General features: G+C 39.0%; 1 protein-coding gene across 6 annotated transcripts in view; it reads left to right on the top strand.

Annotated features, from left to right (window-relative positions):
* The first annotated feature begins 6,795 nt into the window (after positions 1-6,795).
* Positions 6,796-10,579, top strand: part of CCDC91 (coiled-coil domain containing 91) — a 173,153-nt gene continuing 169,369 nt past the window's right edge. For 2 of the 6 annotated variants that reach the window (XM_072040853.1, XM_072040857.1), the window contains exon 1: positions 7,013-7,281. The gene's annotated coding sequence lies outside the window, so the exon portion shown is untranslated. Of the gene's footprint in view, positions 6,885-7,012; positions 7,282-10,579 lie in introns of those variants that run through there. The other 4 variants (XM_072040849.1, XM_027456901.3, XM_072040854.1 and 1 more) reach the window with 4 other exon arrangements.

Genomic DNA, 10,579 nt, shown 5'->3' with positions numbered 1-10,579 from the left:
GACCTTGTTTGTCTGCTCTTTCAAATCCCCAGAAAATGTGTGTACATTAGCTACCAGCTGAGGAACACAGCCCTCGTTCTTGTTGACAAGATTTGACTGATTTAAAGTGCTGCAAGTATGCTTGTAACGGCTTTAAAAAGGGCTACTTGGACATTTCCCTCACAGCTTAACCAAACTCCCAGCACTTGTGCAGTTTTCCGTGATTAACTATGTGACTTCTCTGTGCAATATTGTTTTCTCTAGAATTTCTATGAACTCAAATATTTATTTATTTTAACATCAAACAAGGGAAACTAAAATACTGTAGGAAAATACCACTTCAACTAAGAGCACTGTTCATAAATTGGTCTTGCAGATGTACACAAGAACTGATTTAAGAAGAGCTGTTCTTGTGAATCAAAAATCTTGTTTAAACTTTGTAACATGATTTAACAAAGAAGTCTCCAGTGTAGCATTGCTACTTATATTGATGCAATTCACAAATACATCAATTAAAATTGAAAAAAGATAGTTGAAAATAGATCACTGAGTTCAAATTTGTAAATACTGCCATAGGATATACAAAGCAGTAGGATCAAATATTTACACGTGCACGCACACACACACACAGAAAACAAAACACAACAAAACAAAACAAAACAAAAAAAAAACACAACAACAACTAACCAACCAAACAAAACCATCCAGCACTTAGCACTTTTTAAATGCATAAAAGCTGTGGCAATTGGAGGAAGTTAATAAAGTGTGTGCTGCTAATTCACTGCATGCAAATGCATGACTCTTGAGATGGCAGGTACAGCAGAATGCCTACTTCATGAACCTGGAGAAAACTTTACATTTCTCCCTATAACTGCCTAAAGATTTTGCCAATAGACAGATTCTATAAATGAAAAATAAATAAATAAATAAATAAATAAATAAAGAGAGAGAGAGAAAAAAAAAAAAAAACACATTAGAACTTCGCTTCTGGGTTTTGCAATTGCCATACAAAAGGAGAAATATATTACAATAGGTTGGGAAAAAATGGTACCCTATAGCAGACATTCTGTTTAATAGCAGGAGTTTTACATGTCTACTTTTTATTAATTTTTCTTGAAAGGTAATTCTAACAATTTTATGTCATGATTTTCCCTATAAAAACATAAAAGGCAAACAAGTATACCATGTTTTGACTGTGGGTTTTTTATTTTTAACTGTGTAGAAAAGAGTGGCAAAATATTTCTAAGTAGGAAGATTGTGGTTTAGCAACAAATATGCTTCTTGTTTTATTGCTAATTCTGGTATCACCAATGAGGACAATATTAAGTTTTGATGGGAGAAGTGAGCTTGATAAGGGAGAAATCAGAAATTTAAGCTGATGAAACAGGTTAATTTACTATACATGATGGTTAGTTTCAGAGTTGACACGGTAATTTATTCTCCTGACCACTTAAACTGTAATTGTTTGGTTCTTGTTCCTAGTATTAAGTACAAGAGTGAGAGAGTATGTCAGTTCTTATCATGCAAATAACAGTTTGCTAATAAACTGAACTTGGTCCATCCTTTCCTTTCACCACACAACAGATGTGAAAGACCTTAGCTGCTAAAACCCTTGACTGAATGACAGAGTATTAAAATAGTGGTAATATAAAGGAGCTTGCTTTCCTTTGTCCCATTGTCTTAATAATCTTCAGAATAAGAAAAATGAATACTTCATGATCACATCATTGTTATATCACCAATTTGCTTCATTAAGGAAGTTAACTTTTTAGGTTAATGATGACATTTAATAATGGTGAATTAATCTATTATCAACTTCATAAATAATGCTTGTTCAACAGAGTTTTCATTATTTCTCTATCAAGAAGATTAAAAAAAAATCATGCTGTCCAATAACATTACAAACATTGTTTGATTTGGAAGACCCAAAAATATGGCTTCATACCACACAAACTGCTGTGCAGAAGGGTGACATTACCCACTTATTCATAATCACCTAATGTTCCCATGTATGGTTGAATCAATTCAAAAAAAGTTGCAGAACTGACAGGAATCTCTATAAACTTTGCTCTCTAGGAGACATAACAATAACAGTCAGCCCAAATTAAGAAGTTTCTGCTCTTAGAATAGTTCAAAATATTTTTAGTGCAATTATACTGGACTTTCTGTTTTTCAGTGATCTAATATTATAAAATATATTTTTAAAATATTTCATAAAACTCTAGGTAGAAATGTAGTTTGAAGCCAAGTACAGATATCTAATAATAATAATAATATATCTTTTGCTAATTGCTATATTCGATCTTAATTCAAAATATAAAGCTCCTATATCCCTCCTATTTCCTGATTCTTTTTAAAAGCTGTATATAGCTTGCAATGTGTTTACTTGTCTTTCTTGCTTTTCCTTTAGTTGATGAATTTAGATTTATTACATCATTCACTTCAGGCTTAGTGAATAAGTCTGAGAGTGAGACAAATTGATTTTCTTGTTTCATGTTGTTTCTTTGCCGCTGAGTTTCCCAAAGTATGGTAAACATCAAAAATCAGCACAACTTTGGAAGAATGGCAAAAATTTATGCTGATGACCTGTCTGAATCAGGATATTCAACAAAATGTAGTGTCAGACACTAAGAAAAAAAATATTCTATTCCCTTGATGCGCATTACAATAGGAAATACTCTTAAAGAATAAGGAGCATCCAGGGTGACTTTCAAAATTAACTGAGGAGTACCTTGGGACAGGTCAGCTGAAGTAAAAGCTGCAACAGATCCACCAAAAGCAGTACATTTCCAGGGCTACAGTGTGGCAACTCAGCAGGGAAGATGAATATCAAAACCAAACCACATCAGACCCCAAGGAAACCATAAAATACAGGATTTTTGAAAATTATAGACTTAAGGGAGTTTTCCCACTTAGATTAATTTGGGGGGGGATGACAAAAAAACAAAAACAAAAACAAACAAACAAAAACAGAGATAGATTGTTAGAAAAAAATAAATTGTGCAGAATTGATGTTGAAATTTATTTTTGTGCAAGCTAAATAACATTATACATGAAAATGAATTTTAATATTTTATTTCTTTTTGGAGCTGTTTTAGTGTAGTAGGGACTCTTTCCTCTTCTGTGATGTTGATACATGGATTAAGGATAGAAGATTCCTTTTCATACTGTTTCAATAAATTTTTGAGGACTTTAAATTAAGGAAACAAATTTAATAGTTTATGAGGTTTCTTTCTAAACTAATATTAGTTTCCTATGCATTTAAATAGAAGTTGTATACCCATTTTTATAGGTGCTAAAACAGTCTTAGAATATTAGTGACTTGGGATTGGAAGCTTTGAGGAACTCTTAACATACTGTAATCTGACTGCATATCTATCTAATGAAATCACAGTATTATATTAATTGTTCTTCTTTCATTGCTTAGAAAATGGCATTAATGGTCTTACTCTCTTAGCACAGAAAAAATGAAGTAGCTATACGTCAGCTTTAATTGATATGTTTTATGCCATTAAAATATTATTCAAAAGTACTGAAGTATAACATTAATGTAATTGCTTTGGTCCTATTGGTAATGGAAAATCAAAACAAGGTGATTTCATTTTTTTCTCTTCTATCAAATTCTGACAAATAAAATATATGAGAAATTCTGATTATATTTTGTAAACTCTGGAAAAATTATAATAAGCAATGTATTTACCTTTATGGGTTTTCAAAATGGAGAAAATGAGCTAGTTAGACAGATCTGCGAAGGGATATTTTCATAGAATCATAGAATCATAGAATATCCTAAGTTGGAAGGGACCCTTAAGGATCATCAAGTCCAACTCTTGACACCGCACAGGTCTACCCAAGTTCAGACCATGTGACTAAGTGCACAGTCCAATCTCTTCTTAAATTCAGTCAGGCTCGGTGCAGTGACCACTTCCCTGGGGAGCCTGTTCCAGTGTGCAACCACTCTCTCTGTGAAGAACCCTTTCCTGATGTCCAGCCTAAACTTCCCCTGCCTCAGCTTAACTCCATTCCCGCGGGTCCTGTCGCTGGTGTTAATGGAGAAAAGGTCTCCTGCCTCTCGACACCCCCTTACGAGGAAGTTGTAGACTGCGATGAGGTCTCCCCTCAGCCTCCTCTTCTCCAGGCTGAACAGGCCCAGTGCCCTCAGCCGTTCCTCGTACGTCTTCCCCTCCAGGCCTTTCACCATCTTCGTATGCTTAACTTTATATCTTTACATAAGAAAAAAGATAAAAAGTTAAGCATATTATATACTAATTCTTATAACCCAAAAGATACAGCTGTGCTTTAAAAAACACAGTGAAAATATAATTACCTAATTTAGCTTGGAAAGAGCTGCTTTTTCTTGGCTTTTTGCCCAGAATATGCTTATTCTTCAAAAACAGCATGACAAAATCTAAAAACAAAAAGGAATGTGTTGCAGAGAGGCAAGAGAGAATACATTAATTATAAACATAATATTAAGGTTTACTGTCTACACAGCAGTAATAGCATTTGCATTAATTTCTACAGTGAGAGTAATACCTTGACAATCAAAAAAAGTGAAATCTTCTGTTTATTGACAAAACAGGAGCAGCTAGTCCTGACCTAAGAGCATGCTTTAACACCGTTCTGGAAAGGATCTCCTGAAATCCTAAGAATCTGAATTTTCACTTTTAGTATCACAAAAATCAATGAGATAACCACTCAGGAACTTCTTGAATGACCAAATACAAATACTAATACTATTATACACTATTCAAAAGGTTGTCTTAAGATTTTTCCTGTTGTACACCCAAGAACAAACTCTACAATTTTACTGACATATATGTCAGTCTTTAGCAGGGATAATACTGCAGTGGAAAATTAACTAATACAGAAAACAAGAGCCCTTAGAATGCCTCTTTTGGTTTGCTGAGAATTAGTATTTCAAGTGTCCTTCAAACTTTCAACTTGTGTAGTTGTGTAGCAATTTAGGCACGTGCATTAGTCCTTTTTTTTTTTTTTTTTTTTTTCTTTTCTTTTCTCTATTGCATGGAATAACTTGTAAAAAGACTGATTAGAGTTTATATGTTACTTACAAAAATTCTATGCTCTATCATCACCTTTGTGCACACTGCAGTCATGTGCAAAAGGACATATCAGGGCTACAAAGATGATTATAGGACAGGAGCACCTGTTGTATGAGGACAGGCTGGGAGAACTGGGCCTATTTAGCCTAGAAGAGAGAAGACTGAGGGGAGACCTCATAAATATGTATAAATATCTGAGGGGACTGTGTTAAGAGAATGGAGCCAGTCTCTTTGCAGTTGTGCCCAGCGAGAGGATAAGAGGTAACAGGCACAAACTGAAGCACAGCAAGTTCCAGCTGAGTATGAGAGGACACTTTACTGTGAGGGTGACAGAGCGCTGGAACAGGTTGCCCAGAGAGGTTGTGGAGTCTCCTTCTCTGTAAATATTCAGACCTTGCCTGGGTGCCATCCAATGTGCTGTAGGTGATCCTGCAGGGGGGTTGGACTAGATGATCTTCAGAGGTCCCATCCAACCTTGGTCATTCTGTGATTCAGTGACATAGCCTAAATACGTCATATTTTCTGTTTTTCTTCGTGTAGTACAGAACACGAAAATTATTGCTGTGTACTATTTCCATGCCATGATGATAAATCATTTCATTATGTCTTTTAATGCACTATTCATTAAGTATGTATCAATTCAGAGTCACACGGAAGGGTTGAGGTGGGAAGGGGCTTCTAGAGGCTGTTTGGCCCAGCCCCTGCTCTAGCAGGGCCACCCAGAGCAGGCTGACCAGGACCAAGTCCTGGTAGCTTTTGATGATCTGCAAGGAAGAGATTCCACAACCTCTCTGGGTTCCTAACATTCAGAGGGAACCTCCTGTCTGTCAGTTTGTGCCCACGGCCTCTTGTCCCCTGGCACTGGGCACTGTTGGAGAGAGCCTGGCTCTATCCCTTCAGGTATTTGTAAACATTGATGAGATCTCCCCGAGCCTCCTCTTCACCAGGCTGAACAGTCCCAGCCCTCTCAGCTTCTCCTTGTAGGAGACGTGCTCCAGGTCCTCAGTCATCTTAGTTGCTCTCTGCTGGACTCTTTCTAGTATGTCCATGTGTGTCTTGTACTGGGCAGCTCAGGACTGGACACAGTACTCCAGGTACAGCCAGTACTAAGTGGAAGGGTCACCTCTTGCTTTGATGGTGATCCTTTGGTTCAAAGTGTATGTATAGCAGCCAATAATACCATTAGCCTTCCTAGCAGCAAGGGCACCTTGCTGTCTCAGATACTATTAGAGACTGTTTAGTCCGCAGAACAGGTAGGGTCGTGCGAACAACCATTTATGTGTTGCCACGTTACCATACTGTGGCCTATCATCCACGACACAGACATTGCACCTTATTTTGTGCCACCATGGCACGTGGTGAGGCGGCCATCTGACGGCCATGCCGCCTCAACATCTTACAACAGCTGTACGAGAGGACCACCCAGAGGCTCATCCCCCGTTTCTGACCAGAGGGTTTGTCTCTGGTCAGCCCGTGATCTATTTTTTGTAACAATGCAGAAGGGCGGTGGCCGATCCTAAGCAACCCATTTGAGGATAGAGCTTGAGGCGAGGAGGCCAGCACGCAAACAGGACGACCAGCCGCTTTTTAAGTAAAAAAAAAAAAAAAAAAAAAAAAAAAAAAAAAAAAACCAAGCAACCAAACAAGGACCAGGCCGGCGGACGAGGCCCCCTCTGCCGCCGAGCTGAGGCGAGGCAGGACCCGCCCCTGCCCAGCCTCCCCCCGCCCCCCGGCGGCCATCACCCGCCCCTCGGCGGGGCCGCCACACCGCCCAATGGGCGCCCGGCAGGAGCCCCGTGACCGGCGGGGAGGGCCCGGGGGCGGGGCCGAGCGCCGTGGCGGGTGAGGCCGCGCTGCCCGGGGGCGGCTTGCCTGGGCCGGGCGGGGGGCGGGGGAGGGGGGAGCGGCGGAGGCGCGCGCACGGCGCCGTGGCCGCGTGCTGCTGGCGGGAGGGCGTTGGGCGAAGCCAGCGGGCGCTGAGGGGCGGCCCTGAGGGGCTAGTGCTGCGGAGCGGGGGTGCGGGGGCTCGGGGGAGCCCCGGGAAGGGGAGCCCCGGGGGCAGCTCCGGTGCCGCGGGGGTTGGGTTCAGGGCTGCGAGCGCTCCTCTGAGCCTGCCCGGGACGCTGGGGTGGCGGGGAGGCAGCTGGTGGGGTCTGCAGTGGCGGCGTTGGGCGTTGAGGTGTTTCTTAGAGCCCCTCCGGATCTTCGTGTGCCTCAGAGCTCCGTAAATCCTGCCCGTGTAGGTCTGTCAGCGGTGTAACAGGGCTGACTCCTCGTCATACCTGAGCCTGACCTTCTGATCCGGGCTGCTCCCTTCGTGAGCTCTTCCTGCAGCTTTGGCTCGTCCCGGCAGGCTGCGCTTTGCCTCGGGAGCAGTTAGCCTTCCTGCCAGAGCAATGCTTCTGGCCTGTCAGCTGCACGTTACGAATGCAATTCTTGCCATTTTGCTGCAGCGTTTTAATGGAGCTTTCAGTGTTTTTGGTCACAGTGCTAGAGCACTCGTTTCTGTCAAGTTGTTTAACTGTTTTTGTTCCCAGCTTTGTCTGTTTTCTCTTGCTCTTTGTGCCTCGTTCTGCATGTGCTTCTTCACCTTGCAGTTTGGTTCAGTGTCTCCATATGCATGGCCTGAATGGCGAAGTAACTATTGGTGCCAGTGTGCTGGTATTTTGTTGTTTTCTCTTGGGGGCTGGTGGTGGTGTCAGTTTCTCACCCACTACTACAGGAGGTAGATTGCCGATCAATTTCAAAGAGCCTTTGCAGGGTAGATGCTTGTTGACATGTGCAATAGTGAACTCTATGCTGGTAGGACTTGAAAGCAGAAAACAATTACAGTCGTGTTCAAACAAGTGATGCCTGAATTCCCAATAAATAGTACGTAGAATCATATAACAGAGCCTTTTTCAGAGTCTCTTAAGGAGATTCTTGAAAATGTGATGCCAATTTATTTTACACTATTTTGAAAGGAAGGCTATCAAATAGAGGCGACTAGCATATGTGCTGTATACCTCAACCCTGTATACATGCCTTTGTACGTAGCTCTACCAATAATGCCTAGGATAATGTAATCTCTGAATTCTAATTCCTTTTACCTTAAAGCTGAGATGATATTTTATTGCAGCATGTCTGAGGAATTGTGTGGATTTTGTCCACGCTGGATTTGTACAATGGACATTAAAATAGACTCTGCCACCTTTGGACATTTTTATCCAAATCTTCATTCCAACCATTGCTATAGTTAAGTTGAAGGACTCCTTCTGGTTCGTTTCTGCCTGGATATAGCATCAACTGAAAGCTGAATATACCTGGTGACACATTCATATTTGTGATGCTCACTGATTTTGAGACACATGCCTGGGTGGAAGTCTTAGTGCAGTTTAAGTACTTTTACATTTCAGTACATGCTTCTTGAGAGTTGTCTGCTTCTCTTTAAACTATGTGGACTTTTAGACCAATTCCTTTATATTTCTTTCCAAGTGACAAAACTACTGCCAGAGGTTGGTGATGAATATATCTTGTCTAGACAATGTTAGCTGTTTACGTGGTGGCAGGCTGATGTTCAGGATGATGATAGCTACATAGACTTGTAGGTGCCAAAATACAATTATGCTATAATGTGTATTTCTGGTCCAGAGGAACAATTGAGTAGCAGTCTTAATGGCAGTAACTGGCATTCTCCAAATGTTTACAGAACCGCTAAGACATCTAAGTATCGTGCGTATCTGAGCAGTTGGCTTGATTCCTCCTGGCTTCCTGAAAACCAACTTCCAGGAAGGCTTGCAGCACCAAATGGAAAAAGTTTGTGGTGTGATGGAAACAAGATTTCTGTGAATCTCTAAACTTAAAAGTTCACAATACCTTCATGCCTGTGTTATTTGAGTCCATTGACTGAGATGGTTGTTTCAGTCTGCAGTGGTCTGATAAGCTTGTGTGTTCTGTAATCTGCTGTTGTTGATCTGTGCAGCTTTGGTTATTTTAAACGCCTATATAAGAAAGTTCTTTCTACTTCTGTAAAACTAATTTGATCATAATAACGGAGGAAAAAGATCTTGTTGAACCAATATTAATATTTTTTCAGCTATATTTTTACTTATATACATATTTAAACATATTTATTATTATATAATATAATTATATATAATATATATAGCATATAATTATATACATTTATTTTTAATATATATGTATGTGTGTGTTTGTATTTTTTTTTCCCCCTAGTGTGGGGATTTCAGGTTGCAGACAGGTAAATTTTGAGTCATATAGGCTAAGCCTACCTTAAAGTGTACTATCTAAAATATGTTGCAAGTTGCTTTACAGATGTTTTATTTTAACATCTGTTACGTTTCACCACTTTATTACCAGTAAATTTATAATAATTAAGTACATCAGAATTTAAGGCAGGGGTTGTTTTCCTGTTTTGGTTACCTCACACTTCTAAAGATTTAAGGTGGATGTGCAAGTAGCCATCACTTGTGTTATTAAAAATAAATACTATTAGTTTTAAAGTTGGCTTTAGCTTTCCTGATAATGCCTATTGCAACCTCAGTCTCCTTCCCTTATTCCTAGCATATCCCTTAAGCAATAGTACCTGCTTTTTAGACTTTAGTCTCTAGAAGTGGTACAATTTTTACAGAAAGGAATTAAGTGATTTGTAGTTTTCTTAATGTAGGATAATGTAGAACTTCATAAATTACTATAGGAACCATATTCTTTCTTTCTAAAGAGTTAGCTGGACCACTGAAGTATTTTGCTTTTATGAGATAGCAGGCTTCTCCCCTTTACATTGTTCAGTTGGCAGTCTAATTTTTGGAATAACTGAAATTAATGTTGTGGTTTCTGCTCTGTTTCAATAAAGCCAAGGCTTAAGAAGGTGAATTTGATTGCAAGGTATGTTTTTATGAGGAGAATTGGATATCCATAAATTTACTATTAAGCAATCATAGAAGACTGTCTGAAGTAAATAAATAATAAAGTGATTTTTTTATTATTATTGATTTGTACTTACTTGTTTGTTACAGTGGTGTTGGATATTCTTAAAAAGATTTTAGGAATTGCATTTTTTTATAGACCTCTCCTGCAGTTTTTCATAAACTGGTGGTAGGTTCTGTCAGCCTTGTCTTGCTTACATATATAAGGCAAATATTTCATTGATCATATAGTTATGGATATTGTCTAGTAAACTTTTCAAGCCTTTGAACAGGAATGGGCATAATATTTGTAAAGGTATTTTTGATTCCCAGAAACAAAAAACATGTTTCTAATGCCTGTATTATTTTGAGCAGATTTTATACTCCCACTAAAACACCATATGCTGAACAGTTTCAAGAAAAAAAGCAATTTTTATTATTTGTCCTTAAAGTGATCACAATTCAGTGTTTGTATGTATTTTGGCTAACAATCTGAAAATGATTTGAGTTTAAATGGCCAACTTCAGTTACTATAAAATAAAACTTCTGTTATGTTTGCATGAAGTTCTAAACCTCTAGGAAAATCAAGCATGCCCAAATTATTGTGCTAATTTAGTAATAATAAAAAATAAT

This window comes from Anas platyrhynchos, chromosome 1 (assembly GCF_047663525.1).
Source record: "Anas platyrhynchos isolate ZD024472 breed Pekin duck chromosome 1, IASCAAS_PekinDuck_T2T, whole genome shotgun sequence".
NCBI lineage: Eukaryota > Metazoa > Chordata > Aves > Anseriformes > Anatidae > Anas > Anas platyrhynchos.
Note: the sequence above shows the minus strand (reverse complement) of the source record. Positions and strands in the feature narration are given on the sequence as shown.